Raw genomic sequence first — 22,996 nt, forward strand, 5'->3', positions numbered from 1 at the left:
ATTCCTAATTATGTTAAGTGAAGAAAACAATGCATGCAGTTCTGCGTTGTGTAACTTTCTCCATTCGCCTATAACTTCATCCCTTTTAGCCCCAAATATTTTCATAAGCACCTTATTCTCAAACACCCTTAGCCTCTGTTACTCTCCAAAATTGAGAGTCCAAGTTTCATAACCATACATATAAATTCTAACTTTAAGTTTTACTGAATGCAGACTAGATGACAAATGCTTCTCAGCTGAACAATAGCATGCTTTTCCTATATTTATTCTGAGTTTAATTTCTTATCGGGTGTCATTTATATTTGTTACTGTTGCTCCAATGTATTTGAATTTTTTCACCGCTTCAAAGGATAAATTTCTAATTTTTATATTTTCATTTCGTAATATGTTCTGGTCACGAGACGTAATCATGTACAACTTTGTTTTTCCTGGATTTACTTCCAAACCTATCTCTTTACTTGCTTCCAGTAAAATTCCCTTGTTTTTCCTAATCGTTTGGGATTTTATCCTAACTTATTCACATCATCCGCATGAATAAGCAGCTGACATAACCCGTTCAATTCCAGATCCTCTCTGTTATCCTGGACTTTTCTAATGGCATATTCTAGAACCAAGTTAAAAAGTAAAGGTGATAGTGCATCTCCTTGCTTTAGCCCACAGTCAATTGGAAAAGCGTCAGACAGAAACTGACCTATACAGACTCTGCTGTATGTTTCACCGAGACATTTTACTTAATCGAACTAGTTTCTTGGGAATACCAAATGTTCAATATTAGAATATAAATTTAATATGAGTGGTAAAATGAAGCATACGTAGCATTAGGCCGCAAAAATCATTATTTAGGTACAAAGAGGAAATTAAATAGTAGAGAGCTTCTATGAATGCTAAGGAAGACCGCTGGAAGTAAGGTACCGATTAAATACGGACTTCAAAGCTGGGGAGCACCATTTTGACCAAGGAATACGTTGAGCTGCTGATCAAGTACTTGGTAATACACTAACTGTTCCAGCATGCCAAGATATACGACCCTGGTTACTTTTTCTTCACAGAAGAATGGTCCGGCTATCCTGTTCTTCATAAGCTCAGACCGGACCGGACGAGACGTTCAGTTTCAGACTATTACGGATAAGTCCTGATATATCCCACACGTACAAAAAAAAACAGTCGACCTGGGTGCGCAGCCGGTAGAGAGCTGGGCTTCTGTGCCCGAGGTTGCGGATTCGATCCCCGCTCAGGTCGATGACATTTAAGTGTGCTTAAATAAGATTTATTCTCGTGTAAAAGAACTGCGGGACAAAATTCCAGCACACCGGCGACGCTTATATAAACTCGGCAGTTGCGAGCGTCTTTAAATAAAACATATTTACAATTTATAAAAAAAGAACCGAACATTATACCCGTCTGGGTCATTAAGGAATTTGTAGTGGACAAAACGTGGGCGAGGGATTTCCTCGAAGTTCTTCCTCCACAATTATTAATCATCATTCTGCAAGCACTCCACAATCACCCTCACTCTTTGAGATCCCGCGCCAAGCCTCCACAACAAAATGGCTGATAGTTGTACATATTTGTATTAAATAGAAACAATTATTATTAAAATCCAAGCATTGTAATAGTCGACTGTTCCTGATGGGTGCAATGTTACTGGAAAGTTACGTCTTCGGAAGAAAGACAGAGTTGATGCCTGCAAGACGCAACATTTCCGTAGCAAATTCTTGTTTGCGTAATGTGTGTCCAGCCTTCAGTTCTAGGATAATCTGCATTGTGTATGAACATTAAATAGAGACGATTTTGCAGACCTCGAATTGTCGGCGGTATGTTGAATTGTCTTCATACTCTGTGAATGTTATTTGTTTGGATTTTTCTGAAATTCCCCTCGAATTTCCTTATTCTATGTTCAGAAACTCTTTAATATAGCCTATCTATATGCTCCACCGGATTTTTCAAAATCTTCACTAAAAACTTAAACAATTATGTTGAATTTTATTATTATTTTTTTTAATCATATACATTTTCTCTGTACATTTGTCGGCAATTTCTTGCATATACCAAACGATAAGTCGCCATTCTTGTTTATTTTCCATAGAAATAAATAACAAAATGCAAATATTTTTAAGACACCTAATATTGAGGTTTCTTCCTTATAGGCCTAATGTTAATTACACTTCATGATTTCTTACGGAGAACTACATCTTTCTCGTCACTAGTTATGGGGGTAACTTGAGAACTAACTGTCACATAAAAATGTAACCCCACTGATTTTATCAGACATTTCGTACAGTCCATATCGTCCAATAGTAGTAATGGACCATTGACATTTGGTACAGACAGAAAATTCCAGTGACATTTGGTACTATCCAATGTTGAAAAAGGTCCAGGATATTTGCTTCAATGTTTATATTTGATAAAATCCATTTGGTTCAATGTTGAAAAGGGTCCAGGATATTTGGTTTATTTTTTTCGCACAAATATAGTATGTCTGATATGTGTGCTGATTGTTGTATTGTCCCCATTTGACTGTTAGTCGGCAACAAACACAAGTTTGCAGTTTCATTGTGTTTCATAAACGCAATTTCAAATCATAAATAACATGAAAGAAATATTTGTTCATACAAACAGAAGCCAATGTTACATCATAATGGGCACTGTCATTTTGTAATTTATATAGGGCCTATATTAAAAATACAATTGGCCGTAAAACTGTACCTTGTGACACGCCTAATTTTAATACACTTTGAATACTAATAGATTGATTATGAATTTTATTTACCTGGGTTCTATTACTTAAATATGATTTACATAAATTTATACCTATATAATGTAAGTTTGATATTGGAGTGTGTTAATTAGATTTTTCACAGCAACATGGGGCTTTAAAATGCAGTTTTCTCAAAACTTGAAATTTTGAATCGTTTCTCTTTTGAACTGGCCGAAAGAAGAAATATATTGTAACAAATATCTTTGGACTTTTTTTATTGGACCATATGCCTTGTATCAAATATCAATGTACCGACCATATATCTATAGTGCTCGGGAAAAGTGGCACAAGTCAAAAATGTTAATTTTACAGGAGAAAGAAAAAAACTGTTTTCACACTGGTTTATGTGGATTTGATTTTCTCCTGTATGAATTATTGTAATGGGAGAAATATTTATATCTCTTTTCCCAAGCGAGCAGATGTGCCGTGTTGTCAATAAATTAATAAAAAATGTTTGTAGAAACCGACTTATGCCACTTTTCCCAAGCACTGCAGATATATTGCACCAAATATCTCCGGAGATTTTATAGCATTGGACCATATGCGCTGTACCAAATGTCTTTGAAAGACACTTCTTCTTCTTGAATACTCCCAGTGTACTCTTTGAACGATCCTACTGTACTCCTTGAACGCTCTCACTGTACTCCTTGAATAGTCTCCTTATACAGTTAAAGTTCCTATGGTTTTACCACTATTCTCCTTGTTCTCTATTTTTCCGCTCGCTGTTCGTTAATCCTTCTGCGTAAGGACACTATGCCCTTGTCGATTTTTTTTTTCACAATGATTGGTTGAAATGTGAGAGGTCAGAAGGGAAAATGGTAATTTCATCTATTTTCACCCAAAACCAATTAAAATAATTGCAGTGAAGATCATTTTGTAATGTTTATAATTGCTACTTACCTGATTTGTTTTTCAATATGCAGGTAGAGGTAGATTATCTTAAACGTCCTGAAATAAAGAAGATAAAAGATTAGCCATCATCATCAAGAGCAATAGTACATTTAAGAAACACTAAGGGGTAACAGATCTAATCATCTACAGGAACTGAGAACAGATCAACAGAAGAGATAAACAAAATGTTAATAAATGATCATAAATTTTAACGAAATATAAGCCCTAATCGTTATTAATAGAGAGTAACACAATATGAAGAAAATTATGCCAAAATATATTTAGTTTGCCAAAATATGAAACATTTAAATGCTAAAATATCTGCGACAAAATAAGCGTTTAGGGATTCATAGTTTTGTCTGCATTTTAAAAATGCTACGAAATAAAATGCAATAAGTATGCATAATTAAACAATTTGTTAGCGTCGAATTCTTACGTGAATACAAGAACTAGACAACTCAATTTTGTAGAGTGAAGAGAAGAACAAATTCTTAGGCCTACATTTGCTGGACTCAACACTGGTCACAATACTACACAAGTAACTTTTCTATAGTCAGCTAAGGCACTTGCCTGCGGGCTCGGAGTTGCGCTCGGGCACGGGTTCGACTCCCGCTTGGGCTGATTATCTGGTTGGGATTTTTACGAGATTTCCCAACCCTTAAGGCGAATGTCAGGTAATCTATGGCGAATCCTCGGCCTCATTTTGCCAAATACCATCTCACTATCGCCAATTCCATCGACGCTAAATAATCGTTGATACAACGTCGTTAAATAACCGTGTAGAAGGAAACTTTTCTATATTTTTCGGCAAAATATTATACCTTCTGTAAATCAATATTTTGTACGATGTACGTGTACTCATGAAATTGCAGAAAGAGGAGAAACAGGTTTCAAACGTTCATTTACAAGTATATAAGTAGACATAGTAGTAAGTAGTTGCTGACGAAATCTTCAATAGATTCGAAAAAATGAGAAAAATGGAAATGTGAACCACTTGTTCTTGGCTTCTCGAATTCATTCACGCTTCGAGTTCAATGAATCTAAAGAACAATTTGGAGATTTCAATTGCCATTGGGAATCCCGGAATGTTGATAGAATGGGTTTCGTTTTTTGAAGCTTTTGTTTTAGAAAACATCTCTATTGTCACCTTATAATATACATGAAAAGTCCGGTTCCGTTGTAGTTATAGAAATATTAATCAAGAGTAAAAAATCGTGAAAAATATTAAATAAATAAGTATTTTTCATGAAAGAAGAATATTACATCAAAATATTATGATATATGAAATACTTTGGATGTTTAAGTGCATTCTACGCATCGTGAATCGTGAAAATATTCTTTCCCATACAACTCCCTAGCAGCGATTGTTAAGAACATGAAATTTCATATTTTGCCTGTATTAGCTATCACTAGTATCATTATCACTATTATTATCATCACTATTTCTGCTGCAGCCATAAAGCGCTGTTCAGTTCTTTCATTATATCTCTGCGTCTGTGTGCAGCGTCACAGTTCGCGGTGAGGAAGAGAGATAATAGAAGTTTCAATAACTTCTAATTTTGCGACGGCCGACCAAGATAAGCCACTTAAAATTTACCGGTCACTTACCGGCAAAAATATAATGAAAGAACTGTACTAAGATTTCTTCATTCTCAAATGAGTATCCTCGTTACTTATGTCCTTCACAATCCTCCAGAGAAAGAAATCTACCGGCGTTAGGTCAAGTGACTATTCACAAAAGTAATTTACAAATACACTTTAAAGGTGACACATGACGAAAGTAGCACCGTAATGAATTGTTTACGATACGCTGTTTCAATTTCGAAAATACTTTGTGCGATATCCGCTTTTTACTTTCATATTTCCTATTATGGATTTTCCGCAATCTGTATATTGCGCATACGTCCTCGCCAATCTAAATGTACCACGCATTCAATGCATTTACAAGAGTTCTTCGCCATTTAATGATAGGTTTGAACTGCAGACGTTGTACTGTAGGCCTACATGGCTATTGTGTTCTACCAGCGACTTATTAGGTAAAGCGAATTCATCAGAAGGGCACTTGACAAAGGATCGCATTTCGTGAAATTTAATACCGGGTGAGAGTGCATCTACTCTTGTGTTACGCCATTATGCAAGAGGTGGAGTCCCAGCTAATGTCCTCTCCAAGTTGTGATGTTTAATAAGGGGTGTATGTTACTTCACAGTTGGCTTGTATTAGGCCTAACTTCCACTTTTCTCTTATGTTATGAAGTACATAAAAAAGTAGCCTACTGCGATACTCAAACAAATGGATTCTTAGTATTGTATAGAATAGAGGAAATTTTCAGCTACATTGATTCTGCTCATATGCAAATAATGATAGAACCCCTGATCAACAGACTGGCCATCTCCATTTTAAAAACGGTAACGTGCAGAATAGAACAACCATCAGGATCGCCACTGTCGATTGGTAGCGACCGCTAGAAGTACAGTTTCTCCATGCAATTCAAATGAGAGTTATAACATGACTTCTTCTGCAGTCGCTAGATGGCAGCATAGTGAAATTGGTAAAAGTTATTGCCTTCAAAGCTCATAAGGCTGATTAATGTTATATGTGATCTGGGATGGAACTAAACTGTTAAAATCGTCTTATCAATACAATGTCTGAAGTCTGATTAGTAGAATATGTAGCTAATCGGTGATTGTATGCAATGGAGGGGGAAAGAAACTGGCCACCTTACCTAGGCTATTTTACGACGATTTATCAACGTCTTGAGTTATTTAGCGTCTGAATGAGATGAACGTGATAATGGCGGTGAAATGAGTCTGGGGTCCAGTACCGAAAGTTGCCCAGCATTTGCTCATATTGAGTTGAGGGAAAACCCCGGAAAAATCTCAACCTGGTAACTTGCCTCGACCGGGAATCGAACCCGGGCCACCTGGTTTCGCTGTCAGACGCGCTAACCGTTACTCCACAGGTGTGGACTTGCCTCGTGAATGATGTGGTGTCACTTGTGAGGTTCAAACATGTATTCGGACAGTTGACTAGAACAACAGTACAACGTGTTTCAATTTGCACGACAACTTACGTTCATGCAAACAAAACTTAACACTTAGACCGGCAGCATACTGCATCGGACATTGTCTCGGACAGGACGTTTTTGCCTCCGAGCGTTCGATGTGACGTCGATTACTCGTTTGCTTATGAGGCTGCAGCATATTTCAAACATTAAAAGCTGTTTTCTCACATTTCTTCTTTCAGCACATTTCCTCATGTTCAAAGTGGAAAAGCTGTCACAATTTGAATGCTAGGAACATGGAACTTTTAGTGCATGTTCTTATAAACTGTAGTTCCCGAACCAAGTTCAATTGTCTGGCAGACTAAATACATTTTTCAATTAAAAACCGAAATATAACAAGTTGGCCACATAAAAATGAAATTTTGAATATCAGTGAATATAAAATGTTTTCTCTATTTCTATACTTCAATTACAATTTTGGATTATATATTTTTATACACATATCATACTTACTTACTTACTGGCTTTTAAGGAACCCGGAGGTTCATTGCCGCCCTCACATAAGCCCGCCATTGGTCCCTATCCTGAGCAAGATTAATCCAGTTTCTATCATCATATCCCACCTCCCTCAAATCCATTTTAATATTATCTTCCCACTTACGTTTCGGCCTCCCCAAAGGTCTTTTTCCCTCCGCCCTCCCAACTAACACTCTATATGCATTTCTGGATTCGCCCATACGTGCTACATGTCCTGCCCATCTCAAACGTCTGGATATCATAGTTATAATAAAAGGCAAGCATGATATTTAAATTTTATAGCGTGAGACAGATTTTGGAAATACATTTTTAAAACTTGAATAAAAGAGATCTCAACCGAGGATAATGAAATTTACGTATAATTACTAGAGCTGCGACAAAATGTACCTCGACAAGATATCAGCGTACGTACGACTCGGGGTAGCAAGACAAAGCTGGAGGAGGGATTACTGCGTTGGGTGGACGGAGGAGGTAGGTATACACTGTACAGTATCAGTATAGACATCTCTTCCACAATGAATGGTAGTGCATCGATATTCGTAACTGATGGCGCATCATTATTTTAAAAGCGGGCAAGAAATTAGTAGAATATAATTTCAATCGTACTTATTGTTTGAATTCGAGTTACAGTTCATTCAATTATTATGAAGTCCAACATGATGTGCTACGGTTTGTGTATCTCAACGAAGTGTCATTGTTTACGTGACGTACCACAGTGCTATCATTTGTTTTCAAAGCGTATGGTCGAAGTGCATGCAACTTGATGCCAAAGTAGATTTTGTCGCAGCTCTGATCATTACCTACTGTATACCAGGAGGATGGTGTGTACAGAAATCAAGTTTGTAGCTTAACAATTTTATAAAATAGAAATTTAACCCATCATCCTCCTCCTCAAAGAACGTTAAAAAAAAACTTTAAGGACTTCAAAGCATATATTTTCCATAGAGTTAGGATCAGACTTTGGCACACAAGCTTGCAGTAACGTTCACCTATCACTGCTACAAGTCCTTGGTCCTTTGCTTTGTAGTTTTTCAAAGGAATCGGTTCGAAGGAAACAGTGATTTATTCATTAAAAAGAGTAATTTCATTAATATCGTTCGGACGCACAGGTGCCCAACTTGGAAATTTTTATTATTCATCCCATGAGTAAGAGAAAGACGTGCTTCAACATTCAACAGAATATCCAAAGATCAGAAGTCCGTTTCTTGAAATAATTATTTTGACCAGAGACAAGCTAACGTGGACATTAGATTATTGTGATGTACCGAAGTACAGACGTGGACAAATTATTAGCAAAATTGAAGATTTTTATTATATATTTTTACAAAATGTGATTCTTCAGTTTAGATTACAGTTGACATTTTTGCGTATCTCCAAATTATTAGCAAAATTTAATATTTGTATTGTATATTTTTAGAAAATTTAACTCTTCAATTTGGACTACATTTGATATTATTGCATATTTACAAATTATTAGCAAAACTGAAGGTTTTTATTATATATTTTTACAAAATTCGATTCTTCAATTTGGAATACAGTTGACATTTTGAATATTTCCAAATTATTAGCAAAACTAAAGATTTTTATTTTATAGTTTTACAAAATTTGACTCTTCAATTTAGACTGCAGTTGACATTTTTGCTAATTTACAAATTATTAAGAAAATTGAAGATTTTTAATTATATATTTTTACAAAATCTAACTCTCCAATTTAAACTACAGTTGACATTTTTGCATATTTCTGTCTATTGTAGTGATAGAAATATGCAAAATTGTCAACTGTAGTCTAAATTGAAAAATCAAATTTTGTTAACAGAATTGTCATAAAAATCGTCAATTTTGTTAATAATTTGTCCACGTCTGTACATATTATGATATTTCCGTGTAGGAATTCTGCGTTACCATGTGATGAAGGATGGGTGGAGCGGAGAAAAATTCTCTCCGATGAAGGTTGGTCACTAAAGGGAAACTGAGAGGTGGAACTTAAACTGACAAGCAAACGTTCTGATGGGGGCAGATAAAAAAGTTAATTTTTTTTCTTCCACCATGTTAATAATGTCAAAAGAAGTGCTTATACAAATTTTGGCAATTACGATGGCCGTAAAAAAATAAGTTTGCCAGGGGCCGCTAACAGAAAAGAAAACACAATTTCATTGGACAAATTTATTGGAACGGGTACAGCAATTGTTGAGCTATTTTTAAACATATTTTCCATCGGAAATGATACATTTCTCTTATCATGGGATCCACAGAGAGAGGAGCAGACTCAGTCAAACGCTGGTTCCGATCTGAGGCGGCTGACTTCTACGACACAGAAATTGATCCTATGGCATGACAAATGTCTCAATTCCAGTGGGGGATATGTTGACAAATAGCGCAACAATAGCTGTATCTGTTTCAATAAATATTTCTATGCAATTGAATTTTTTTCTATAAACGGCCTCAGGGAAAATCACTTTCTGGACTGCCTCTTAATTGGGGTCGAATGGCCAAAATTTGTATAAGCACTTCTTTTGACATTATTAACATGATGGAAGAAAAATTTTAACTTTTTTATCTGCCCACATCAGAACGTTTGCTTGTGAGAGGATTCAATTCGGCACCGGAACTGGAATCCGTGTGGCTTAGTGGATAAAGCGTCAGCACGTAGAGCTAAAAACCCGGGTTCGACTCCTTCATCATGAGGCAAGTGACCGAGTAGCTTTGATTTTTTACTTATTTCTTTGACTAACGTGTCAAGTGATTGTCAATTCTTAATAAGATTGACAAGTAAAATAGCTGATCACAATATAGCAATGCTTCATAAAATCAGAGAAGAAAAGGAAATTGTTTTTGAAAATTTTTACCAAAAATAACTACGTAAGTACCAAAAGTGGAAGGCAATTGCTCTGTGGATTGATAAAGCATTAATTCGACCAGTGTTTTGTCTAAATTCACTATCAATTACAGTTTGTTGAGACTAATCTGAATCTCTCATGAAATTCATAATGTTATTTTCTATGGATTTCTCTGTATATTATTTTCCTTTTACATTATCTTTTATTTTTATTATTTTTTTTTTTTACAAATTGTTCTTCTGAATCATTTTAGCACATTCTTTCCTACTATTACTTTTTCATTGCTCCAGAAATATGAACTTATAGAACGACTAAGTTTCACCATAAGTCTAAAGCTTTTCAAAATAATCTACAAGTTCTAATAAAATCTTTAACAGAACACTAGTAAGACTAGTAAAATTTACTCCTAATTTGCTTCTCATTTCTCTCTCGTCACAAGTCACTCTGGGTGCTATTCATAGACATTTCGCTAGCCCACGCTACGAGCGTGCTAAACTAGCCCCGGCTGTCGACTGATTACTTGTACAGGATTCATATCATATCATATCGCTAACACTGGTTTATGAATACGAAAAATATTAGTTCGCTGATTATACACCGGAAGCCCGCGCTAAGAATATCTATGAATGTGGCCCTTTGTGTTTAGGAAATACAAAAATCTAACTAGGCATAGTTGGTTCTTGTCACTAATTAAAGTAGTAATTTTAGGAAACAGGTCCAGGGGTCTATTGCATAAACGACACTAGTGACAAGTGACAATTTAAGAATATGTGGATGAAAATTATAAGTCTTAGTAATTCATTTTCATAACAGAATTTTACTAACTTATCATGTCCAACATATTATTTTACATATTGAAAAATTCTGTTTTAAAATATCACAAAAAAGTAGTATTATAATGTAAAATCGGCTTTAAGTGTTATTTAAATTGCATTAATTTAGTATGTGAAAGGAGAAAGAAAATCGTAGTCTATTGCGCATACAAAATATTAAAAATGTATGGGCTTCATTGTTGTAAAAATGGCGCGAAACGATCTTCGTATCGTGTTACTTGATAGAGAGAAGAAAAATATGTATCATTTGGACATTTTTGTTACAGTTTGACTACGGAAGTAACATGAAATAAATGGAAAGAACTCAACAGATATGTTCATTCAATTCGTTTGGGAGCACCGAATACGGATTGAGAATATAGACGAAACATAATTTATGTATAATGCCTATTTACATATTACATTTCAAATGAATTCATTTCTAATTTTATATAGGCTATTTTTAAATATAATGTTTCATTACTACTAAAATAGTCTTCTCTTGGTTACAGGCAAAAACCTATGTGTTGCAGGAAGTAAATAAGGATCTGCCGCAGAAAGCAATGTCTCAAATTTAATTCCTGACATGCTAAAATATGTCTTCAAACTGGAATTCTTCGAAATAAATATTTTATCCTAAGCCTAAATGCTCTCCTCCGCCCACGTATGAATTATTTTTCACGATCACTGCTTGAAGATGAAATCATATTACATTAAAAGTGTTAATTCTACACTTTTAAGAAACTTTACCAAGCATAAAGGTTTGGTAGAGAACGTGCCCGCGATTCTATTTAAAAAATAACAAATCTTATGCAACAATTCGTTGGTAAAGAAATGAATCTGTTAGTAATTACTAGCGCTTGTCACTTGTGACAATATTACCGGTAGAGATTTATGCAACGAAAATTACTGTTTTTTTTTTATTTATTTACTATTTTTTTCGCTAGTAAGGATAGTAATTTTAGCTTCATGCGATAGGTCTCAGGAGTCATTAACGTCTACCCTCGCAAGCAATCGAAGTGGAAAGTCAACACGTTGCTGTGCGTCACGTGATAACTGCTGCGTAATGTGTAACTACAAGAATTATGAAGCGCATAATCTGGACATAACTCGTACTTAATTTCGTATTAATAGGGTCAATAATTCTCCTTATAGAGCTCATTAAGTGGGCTCATTTTAATTATAACCAACTTGTATTTGAATTTCAGTCTAATACCTCAGTCTAATATACACAGTCACGAAGCTTGAGTTGTGATGCTGCTAGGAACAATAGATTGTGCAGGTACTATTTCACATTGTCTGTAATGAGGCGATAGTAGCGACCCTAGTGGTTAGCAACTATCTATGGATGCGTATTTACTACGTATTGAGCTTCGTGACTATATACTAGACTATACTAATACTTCATTTGTTCTTGTGCCCTCTCCTATCTGGATTCTACAGGCCTTTGCCGGGTTATAGCAGAGATAAGCGTTGGCTGTAATCCTTTAAATTCCCTTGTTTGAGAGCGGATCGTTTTTATTAGTACACAAACACACGAGAGTTTCCTAAACTCACACGTCCGCATGTGATATGAATATGTATTAACTAAATTCATGGCAGCTACTAAGCTTAAAATTATGGCGCTCCTTTCTGCTACAAAAAGTCAGCTTCTATCCTGTCACAAAGGTGATCAGTTAGAGTTCCTTCATACACAATTCAGAAGGGATATCATATCCGTTCTTGCATGGTAATTAGCTATACAATGTGCGAACATCATCATTTGTTTTCGTCACATCTGTCCCGCTCTCATCCCCTTGTTGGTATAAATCAGAAGACGGTTTTTACGATATTTTATTGCTGTTGACAATCACCATCTGAGCGATTAGATGACTTACATCTATGCTGGAAGCAGGGTTTGGTATGTTTTCATGTGAAGTATAATGTAGCCTAATCGTCAATATTAATATTGGAGCAGATTAGGCCTATATTATACCCATTAGGGGAGACTCGGCTAATTACCCAATATTAAGAAGTAAATCTATCATATTTTTATCAAAATGTTTATTGAAAAATATTATCAAGGTATGTAGACATGGACGAAACCTCTTATTACCAAATGAGATAAAGAGACCTAATAAAATGAAAATATACAGTTGAAAAAGAACTCGGGTAATTCCGCAACAGGACCTGGCTAATTACGCAGTCGTAAATAATTATGAAATACATTATGAACGTAACATAAAAGGAACAATTTATATGTAACAATGCTCACTTTCTTCACAGCTGTGTAGCAAAATACAAAAAACAGTCAACTTTTGATGTTTCACTGTATTGTCGTCAAAGGTGTCGACCAATGTCCTTGATTTTTTTTTTCTATAATACTGCAGAGGACATGCCTCCTGTTGACAGCCTCTCAAGACTTACGTTCATGCTATTGTAAAGCGCAGTAAAACCATATATGCACTACTGCGGAATTACCCGTACTGCGGAATTAGCCGGGTTTTCCCTACTTCTTGTTCACTTATAATATCACCATTTCAACTTTCGTCCATAATTCACAATCATCGTCATCATCATCATCGTCGTCGTCGTCGTCATCATGTCTGGAAACCAGTTGTCATTTTTGATACTGTTACACCAGATTAATTTGTATAGGGGATTGAATCCTTCCATATGCAGTTGTGTGAAAACATCAGGAATGACCAAAACATTGACCGTGTTCAAATTTTAATATCATTGATATTTTTTAATATTAGCCACGGAGATACCACATTACTTGTAGGCTATTATTACAATCAGGAAACTACAAAACTATTTACTCGTATTAAATATAATATAAACAAAAACACAATACGAATATTGTATAGGTACATAAAAAATTACCATGGCAAATACTGAAACAAAACAAATATAAATTAAATTAATTTACCCCCGTATGGACAAACGCTCGTGGTCGGAAGATCAAAAATGTACTGTAGATAAGGGGAAAGAAGAAGACAAAATAATAAATATAAGCAATAAAATAGCACAGATTACAAAAACGATTAGATTAGATTAGATTAGATTAGATTAGATTTTATTAAAGTCATGAATATTATACAAATACTATGGCTATAGTGATAATAAAAACAAAACAGAGTGAATAAGATTATATTAGAAACTTAAGTTATTAACAGAGGACTCAAAGTATTCACTATTCACCAATACTATAAAAGGGGTGATTAATCATCCAAAGTTTTAAAACATCCTTAAATGTGTTATAGTTAACAGTGTGTGTGCAGACTTATAGATACGGTCATGAACATAGCCTATATTGTTTTTTAGTTGTTTCCAGTCTATACATTAGGTTCAGTCAAGTGAAAATTGTATCTTGTATTATAAATATGATGATCAGATCTATGATAATAATTTGCTAAATTTTTCTTTACCTTCAGCAAAGAAGTGAAGACGTAAAGATTAATAACAGTCAGAAGTCGACCTGGTTGGCAAGTTGATATAGCGCTGGCCTTCTATGCCCAAGGTTGCGGGTTCGATCCCGGGCCAGGTCGATGGCATTTAAGTGTGCTTAAATGCGACAGGCTCATGTCAGTAGATTTACTGGCATGTAAAAGAACTCCTGCGGGACAAAATTCCGGCACATCCGGCGATGCTGATATAACCTCTGCAATTGCGAGCGTCGTTAAATAAAACATAACATAACAGTCAGAATGGCCTCATTTATGAATAATGGCTTACAGTGCGCATCATAAGCAGAACCAGTTGAAATACGTAAGGCTTTTTTGTTTTGTAGAAGGAGAACATTAGATACCCTAGAACTATTTCCCCATATAGAATTACCATAGGTTGTTATACTATTGAAGAAGGCAAAATAAGCACTTATTACATAAGTTTTAGGCACCAGTGATTTCAACTTGCTTAATAAATAAATAAATAATTAAATAAATAAATAAATGAATAAATGAATAATTGAATAAATGAATAAATAAATAAATAAATGAATGAATAAATGAATAATTGAATAAATGAATAAATAAATAAGTAAATAAATAACCTTTGAGAGCTTAGTACAAACATAATCAATATGTGGGGCCCAAGATAATTTGGAATCCAGTACAATTCCTAAAAGTTTAGCAGATGGCTGAGAGTTGTAAATTGTGGAATCACTTAACGTAAACAACACATGTTGCGTCTTAGAGTCTATATGATAAAAATCAATCGCAATTGAAAAAGTTTATAACCAATATTCACAAGTATACAAGACCAATATTTAGCAATTGATTATCTAACCCTATGTTAAGTTTCCTTAATAATTTCTTTAATTTTTAATTTATATTTAATCATACTTATGTTAGCCAAAACAGGATACTGAGAAATTAATTTGTTGTACAGCTTTAAGTCATAGTTGAAGTCATGTTTCATACCAGCTACCACTAAACTTTTGGATTCTGTGAAATAAAATAATAGGCTTATGTTCTTTCTCGTATTATAATTATGCCAACATGTGTTGAAATTTTTCTTGTTCTTATGAAAGAAAGTTAATATTGTATATTTGTATAACTGCTCCAATTTGAAAACGTTAAAATCCAAATAAAAAGTTTAGTAAGGGTAATCAATAGACTTTTTCTAGACAAATTTTGATTATTCTCTCTTGTAGTAAATTCAGTGGCTTTCTTATTGATTTAGAAACATTGCCCCAACCGACAATGCCATAACGTAATACAGAATGCACTATGGATAAATACATTACTTTTAAAATATTAATAGAGAAGTAAGAACAAAGCACAGGGATATCATTTTATTTTTACTTCAATTTTTATTGTACCCGAGTTTTTGAGTGTACTTCACTCCCAACCCTTCTACTAATGAAGTTCCAACTGTCCCCCATAGTAAGCAGTACTGAGTTAGTGAGTATAGTACGTTCCAGAAATATGTTCGCGTTATCCAGTGACGAAAGAGCTTTCAACATTGAATCATATTTTCGCACAGGTACTGTCCGTTTGCCTACGTCGCATCCCGATTTCCCCCACCTGTTTCTGTTCGCCCCCTCTGTAAAAGCTGGGCTGTCTTAGCTCTTTTCTGAAAACATTAATTTCTGTTAGGAATTGGACGTTTACGTAATATTAACAACTGTTTAAAATAACTTAAATAAAAGGGCCTCGTTAAGTAATTGTCACGTGATTTCCCCCCTTTCTACGATTCTGCGACATAACCACTTGGAACGGAAAGTAGATAGTATGTCTGAGTAATTTTATCTGTGCGGGTCGGGCAGAAGTGAAGTTTGAATTTACAGTACGTAAGGTACTCTTTTATAGAGTAGGTACAGAATTATTTCAACGTGAGTTACTAGTACGAAGGACGAAACTGACAATTGGAATTAGATGCAATAGTCTATAGTGCGATAATATGCACAAAAGAACTGAAGCCTGTATCGAAATGAACGGCCACCATTTTAAAAAATGTGTTTAAATATTCATATTATGATTATTTTTCAATTTAATTTTTTTTTTATATTGTACGCTAATGTGCTGTAGACAGTATAATATACACTGCATAATGAATACGCTCACATGGATAACTCAGTTCGTAAGTAAGAACACTAAAATACAGTACTGTATTTTGATTAAACAAAAACCTAATGAAAATTATGGAACTCAAAATAGCGATATTTCCTAGTTTACGTAAGTGGATGAACTACTTTTCTTCCCTCCTATACCTAGTAGAGTGATCTGTTTGTGTTTTACGCCAGTGTCATCGAACTACAGTCGTGGAAGGGGACAGCAAACTGTGTTTCCAGTTCTCTAAAGGTATAGCCAGGTCAATATTAATCCTAGATGGACCAAGGGAGGGTCAATTTATGTCCACACTTTTTCAGAACTATTACTATTATAGTATGGAACATGTTCAGACCATGGTGTTCTCATTTTGTGTCAGAAATAGTATAAAGTTAATGATTCAATAAAGATATTTTCTTTTTTTGGTTGAAAGCCTAATTATATGGATCAAATTTCGAAGTGGTCACAAAAATAACCCTCCCTTGGTCCAACTTGTAACAATTTTTTTAATTCGACATTATAAATATATGTTACAACAAAAAAGTAAATCCATGGCGCTACAGCCCATGAAGGGCCAAGACCGACCAGCCGGCTGCTGGCCTCACGTCCACATGCCGAAGCAGAGGTAGACGATCATCCAACCAGAATGGAGGTATCGTGTGGTCAGCACGATGATCTCCTCAGCCGTTATAGCTGGTTTGTGAAACCGGATTTTCGCTACCTATCATAGCTCCCCAAGTGCATCACGATGCGGGGTGGGCACCGGTCCTTACACTGGCCGAAATTTCATGATAAAATTTCTTCTCCCACGAGAACTCGAACTAGCGCGCATTCCGTAACACGATTCCTAGGCAGGATGCCTTAGATCACGATGCCACGGTGCGGGGCTATGTTACAACAATGAACTTATTATTCGAAACTGCAAACATATGTTGTGACAATAGACTGTTTTGAAAACCAACATTATATTACGACGCGCGTCCATGAAGTAACTTTCCCACTCGTCCCACAGCTAGCAAACCATATGTTGCGCGAAGCGACTGCGTGTACGTGATGGAGTAATGTCCTGGCATGGCGCATGCGCTAGCAGAACTTCCCGAGTGCTCTCAGTAGCTTCGTTTCATAGGTTGAAGATGGACGCTCCTATTCCAGCTCCCGCCGCGTGTGAAGTGGGTCAGTGATAAAGTTTTTGAATGCACAGGGCATAGCGCCGATTTAAATTGAACTTCAGCTGTGCCAGGTCATGGGCAAGCAGATGGTGCGTCGCTGCTGTAAACAATTTTCAGCAGGACGCCAAAATGTGCATGACGAGGAGCGCAGTGGGAGGCCAACCATCATCACAGACGACCTTGTGGAGCAACGCACCATCTGCTTGCTCATGATGTTAGGCCCATAGACCTGGCACAGCTGATGATAAAGTTCAATCGGCGCTATGCCCTGTGCATTCAAAATCTTTATCACTGATCGCACTTCACTCGCGGCGGGAGCTGGAATAGGAGCGTCCATCTTCAACCAGTGAAACGAAGCTACTGAGAGCACTCGGGAAGTTCCGCTGGCACATGCACCATTCCAGGACATTGCTCTATCACGTACACGCAGTCGCTTCGCGCAACATATGGTTTTCTAGCTGGGGACGAGTGGGAAAGTTACTTTATGGACTCGTCTCATACATTGTTGACATTGCCGCATGTATTGAAAACTCATTTTATAAACAGTGTCATTCCGTCTCAGACCGTGGTATGATTCAGAAATACGAGCAGATAATTATATAATATGGAAATTGAAATCGGAAGCAGTTTTAGAAAATTACGAGGAAGAAAGTTATGATATTTTTGATGAGTGTGTTAGTGAAACTGAAGATGAAGTTCATCAAATTGAAGGCATGGACTGTGATTATGATAATGGTGATAATGATGATGACGCAGAACCCAATTTCACTATATGCACTTCAAGTGACAGTGAAACTGATAGGAATATTAGTGATAACAACAATAGTGCAAGTGTAAGAATTATGAAGTATGTGACTGAAAGTGGAAGGGTTTATGTACCTAATCCGCCTCGTCCCACGCGAAGAACTGTTGCAAATACAATACGTGGAGAGTCTGGACTGCCACCAACTGGTAAAAGTAAGCTCAATACAAGAATCGTTTGGAAAGTTCTTTACTGATGAAGTTGTGTCTAAAATTGTGCAACACACAAACGAGGAATCAGAGAGAAAAAGTGTCGAAGAAACAAGTCCAACTGAAATCTTTGCATTCATAGGTACTCTCATTTTGATGGGCGGAAATAACGACAACAACCTAGATTACCTTGACGTATGGTCCCAAGAGCTTGGAAGGTCAGTATACATAGCCAGTATGAGTCGGAACTGATTTCGTGATCTTCTGTCATCAGATTTGAGATCTAATGACAAATTTGCTCCTTTACGAGAAATATTTCAACTTTTGAATGACATATTTCCGAAGTACTGTACAGCTGGTAAAAACACTACCATATATGAAATGCTTACTCTCTTTCGAGGCAGATGCCCATTTAAAGTCTTTTTCAAAGAAACATCGGATAAATATGGGATCCTCATCAGACTTCTTGCTGACTGTGACTATCGATACGTTCAGAGTATGGAAGTTTATGCTGACAAACAAGAAAGAACAACTCCTGAATCAAGAGGCCCTAGAGAAGTTGTCAAAAGGTCTGTTGCTCCTATAAAGGACACAGGTCGGAATGTAGCTGCTGACCGTTTCTATACATCGGTCGAACTTGCTGAAGATCTGTACGAGTGTAAAATTACTTTAGTTGGTACCATGAAAAATAATCGAAAATATATTCTTGAAGAACTGAAACCATAAGTGGAAGAGAAATGCACTCAAGCAAGTTCGCATTCACTGACCCTGCATCTGGAAAACCAACTGTCATGTTAGTGTCGTATATTCCTAAACCTAAGAAGAACCTAATCATGCTGTTATCACATCAAGATGCCAAAGTTTCTGAAGGTGGAAAAAAAAAATCAGATATAAATTTAACTTATTCTATAACTCAACCAAAGGCTCTGTTGATCAAACGGCCAGGATGTATACTACTAAGAGAGGTACCCGTCGTTGACCGCTATCATTGTTTTACACCCTAATTGATATTCCGTGCATAAATTCTTATACACTGTATATTATGACTTTCCCAGACTGGTACAAAAAGAAAACCAGGTAGCGCTTTTATCTACAGGAACTGGGGTTACAACTAATCAAACCAAATGTGGAACATCGAGCTGCAAACATAATTGGACTGAAGAACAATATCATCATGTCAATGGAAGCCATCCTCAAGAAGAAAATCACCATAACAACGCGGGATTAGCAGCAGCCATCAGGGAAAGAGAGATGCCATACATGTAGCAAACAGTGTCGCCCCAAGAATGAAAAACTAAACAAATTAGCAAAAACAACCATTGTTTGTGGAAAATGCAACTTGTATGTGTGTGGATAACACAGTCAAAAGACAAAAATACGCTGTGAGTGTGTGAATGAGTTGGAAGAATGTGAATGAAGATGTGAATGATGAATAAGAATTTGTTCAAGCATTAACTTTCAATTTTTAATTTAATTTGACAATTTTCAAGATATAAAAAATATTTGTTTCTTAATATACATTATTTCTTACCTACTTCACTCAATAAAGAAATAATACTTACGCAAAAATTGTAAACACAACCATAAGGGTAAAATATAATGGTGGACATTAATTAGCCCTCCCTTGGTCCAGCGTGTTACAAAAAAAAGCTTGGTCCATCTAGGGTTAAAAATGTTAGTAAAAATAAAATGATGTCCCTGTACAACAAAGCTATATATCATTTTGCATAATTTATTACATAAAAATGCAATATGTGCGTCCCACTGAAATTCATTTCCTTTGAATCTGCAATCTACATGGGCCCCAACAAATAGTGTTGATGTTGAAAGATTTTTCTGTATATAGGTATAATTTTATTGTGACAGACAGAACATGTAGGATGAACGAAGTCTCGATCGAAACATATGCATGTGCAATGTTAAATTATTATTATTGGGTTATTTTACGACGCTGTCTCAACATCTAGGTTATTTAGCGTCTGAATGATATGAAGGTGATAATGCCGGTGAAATGAGTCCGGGGTCCAGCACCGAAAGTTACCCAGCATTTGCTCCTATTGGGTTGGGGGAAAACCCCGGAAAAAACCTCAACCAGGTAACTTGTCCCGACCGGGATTCGAACCCGGGCCACCTGGTTTCGCAGCCAGACGCGCTGACAATTACTCCACAGGTGTGGACTGCAATGTTAGATTTCAATGCCTGAACTGAATGTAACGTTGATCATGAGTGTAAATTACACATCTTGATTACACAACTTTTAACACTATATTTCTTCGGAATATGTATTATATGTCTTTCTCTTGTTAAATTCTATCGTATCTGGTTAACATGTTTCGGTCAGCAACAGCCAGTTCTGAACAAGGCCAATAACAGGCCGAAACATGTTAACCAGATACGATAGAATTTAACACGAGAAAGACAAATAATACATGTTCCGATGTAAATTATAGTTTGACTTCATCGCAAAGTTTTTTTCAGTTTATTATTTTGTAACTTATTATCCTTGTATTACTATTTCCTGTCAATATCCTCTAACATGGTAACTTTGAAAACCATGAATTCTACAAAATGTTAAAATTACAATTCAAATTACAAACATTTAAAATTATAAATGCTATAAACCTCGAAGACTAGTTATCTCCTTTAAGGGTACTGAGACATGACTGCCTATTTTAGCTTCTGAACTTGCAAATGACATAGGCCCTACTGAAACACTTCTATATCACAGGTCCACACCTGTGGAGTAACGGTCAGCGCGTCTGGCTGCGAAACCAGGTGGCTCGGGTTCGAATCCCGGTCGGGGCAAGTTACCTGGTTGAGGTTTTTTCCGGGGTTTTCCCTCAACCCAATACGAGCAAATGCTGGGTAACTTTCGGTGCTGGACCCCGGACTCATTTCACCCGCGTTATCACCTTCATATCATTCAGACGATAAATAACCTAGATGTTGATACAGCGTCGTAAAATAACCCGATAAAATAAAAAAAAAATAAAATCTATATCACAGGTTTACGAAATTTATACCATGCATTAAACAATGCTTACAGTAGGCTATATTTTGATGGAAAGCTAAGTCACTTATCACGAAGAGAATATTTATAAGGTCCCCTCAAATACGGTAATTAGAAAATAAATTTTTATGCATGGTTCATCAATTAGGTACACATATCTCATAGAATTTTGGTCAAACCTCTCTAATTTTTTCTGGTACAATGAGAACATATCACATTATTAAATGAATGGACTATTTTCTTAACTAAACACCACAAAATTAAAAAAAAAAAGAACTTTTTTTAAAAAATGTTCCTTAATTTTGCATATTTTGAAAATTCAATGAGGAAGTTTAAAAGCAAATCAATCCATTCATTTTAAATAACTAATTAATATGTACCTGCCACAAAAATTTCATGACTATCTTCATTAGTTTATGAGATGTACAGCTGTCAAAAGAAAAAGTGGTCGCTCTCCTGAAACAAAGTTCCCTTCGGGTATCTTCGCTACAATTCGGAGACAGGCGATGTTACATGTTGTTGGACCACGTTGCCTGATATCTACAGTTATAATTGAAGTATACTGTGTGTTATTCGATAGCATAATGGTAGCGTTCAGGCCTCTTATTCATGAGGTCCTGCGTTCGACTACAACCTCGTGCTTTTTATGTCCTTTTTTGTTCTGTTTTTGAGAGAGACAAACTAGACATAATGGCTCCTTTCTCTTTTATGATTATTTTAGTAATTAACATCAGGTTCATTAATATATTATGCCACGACTTTATCGTTATCATTATGATATTGTGGCTGCAAATGGAAAGAAAAAAGATTTTATTCTCAATAAAATATCTTTCGTGGCATAAACATAACAAATTTACTGGCGTCGGCCTTAAAACATTCAAACAATTAAGCGTTCAAAAAACAAAACAAAATGCCACAATTCAATATTTAGTCTATCTTCCTCTTATCTCGATCATCTTGCAGTCGAGTGGGCATGGAATTGACTAGTCTTTGCAAATAGCGACTGTTCTTAGACACGATATTCCAGGCATTCTGAACATACACACATAAATGTTCTGTCCATGGGCAGGTCTTTCATTGCAAACCCAGCAATCTCCAATCTTTCCTATTTTCTGCCTTCCTCTTAGTCTCCGCATATGATTCACATATCCTAATGTCGTCTATTATTCATTTCAACCAGAGACCCAACCAATTCCTTTTTCTCTTTCTAATCAGTTTCAGCATCATTCTTTCTTCACTCACTTTTTCAAACACAATTTTATTTCTTATTCTGTCTGTCCACTTTACACGCACCGTTCTTCTCCACATCCACATTTCAAATGCTTCAATTCGTTTCTCTTCATTTCGTCGTAATGCCCATGTTCTTTCACCATACAATGCCACACTCCACACAAAGCACTTCACTAGTCTCTTCCTTAGTTTTTTTCCAGAGGTCCTCAGAAGATCCTTCTTCTTCTATTAAAAGCTTCCTTTGTTCATGTTTGCAGTTTTCTTG

General features: G+C 35.9%; 1 protein-coding gene across 1 annotated transcript in view; it reads right to left on the bottom strand.

The window, feature by feature from the left end:
* The window catches only part of LOC138710607 (retinol dehydrogenase 11-like), a 127,514-nt gene that overhangs the window by 81,823 nt on the left and 22,695 nt on the right, over positions 1–22,996 (bottom strand). The window contains exon 2 of the mRNA XM_069841612.1: positions 3,659–3,706. The gene's annotated coding sequence lies outside the window, so the exon portion shown is untranslated. The remainder of the gene's footprint in view (positions 1–3,658; positions 3,707–22,996) is intronic.

Source organism: Periplaneta americana, chromosome 12, assembly GCF_040183065.1.
Source record: "Periplaneta americana isolate PAMFEO1 chromosome 12, P.americana_PAMFEO1_priV1, whole genome shotgun sequence".
Classification (NCBI taxonomy): Eukaryota; Metazoa; Arthropoda; class Insecta; order Blattodea; family Blattidae; genus Periplaneta; species Periplaneta americana.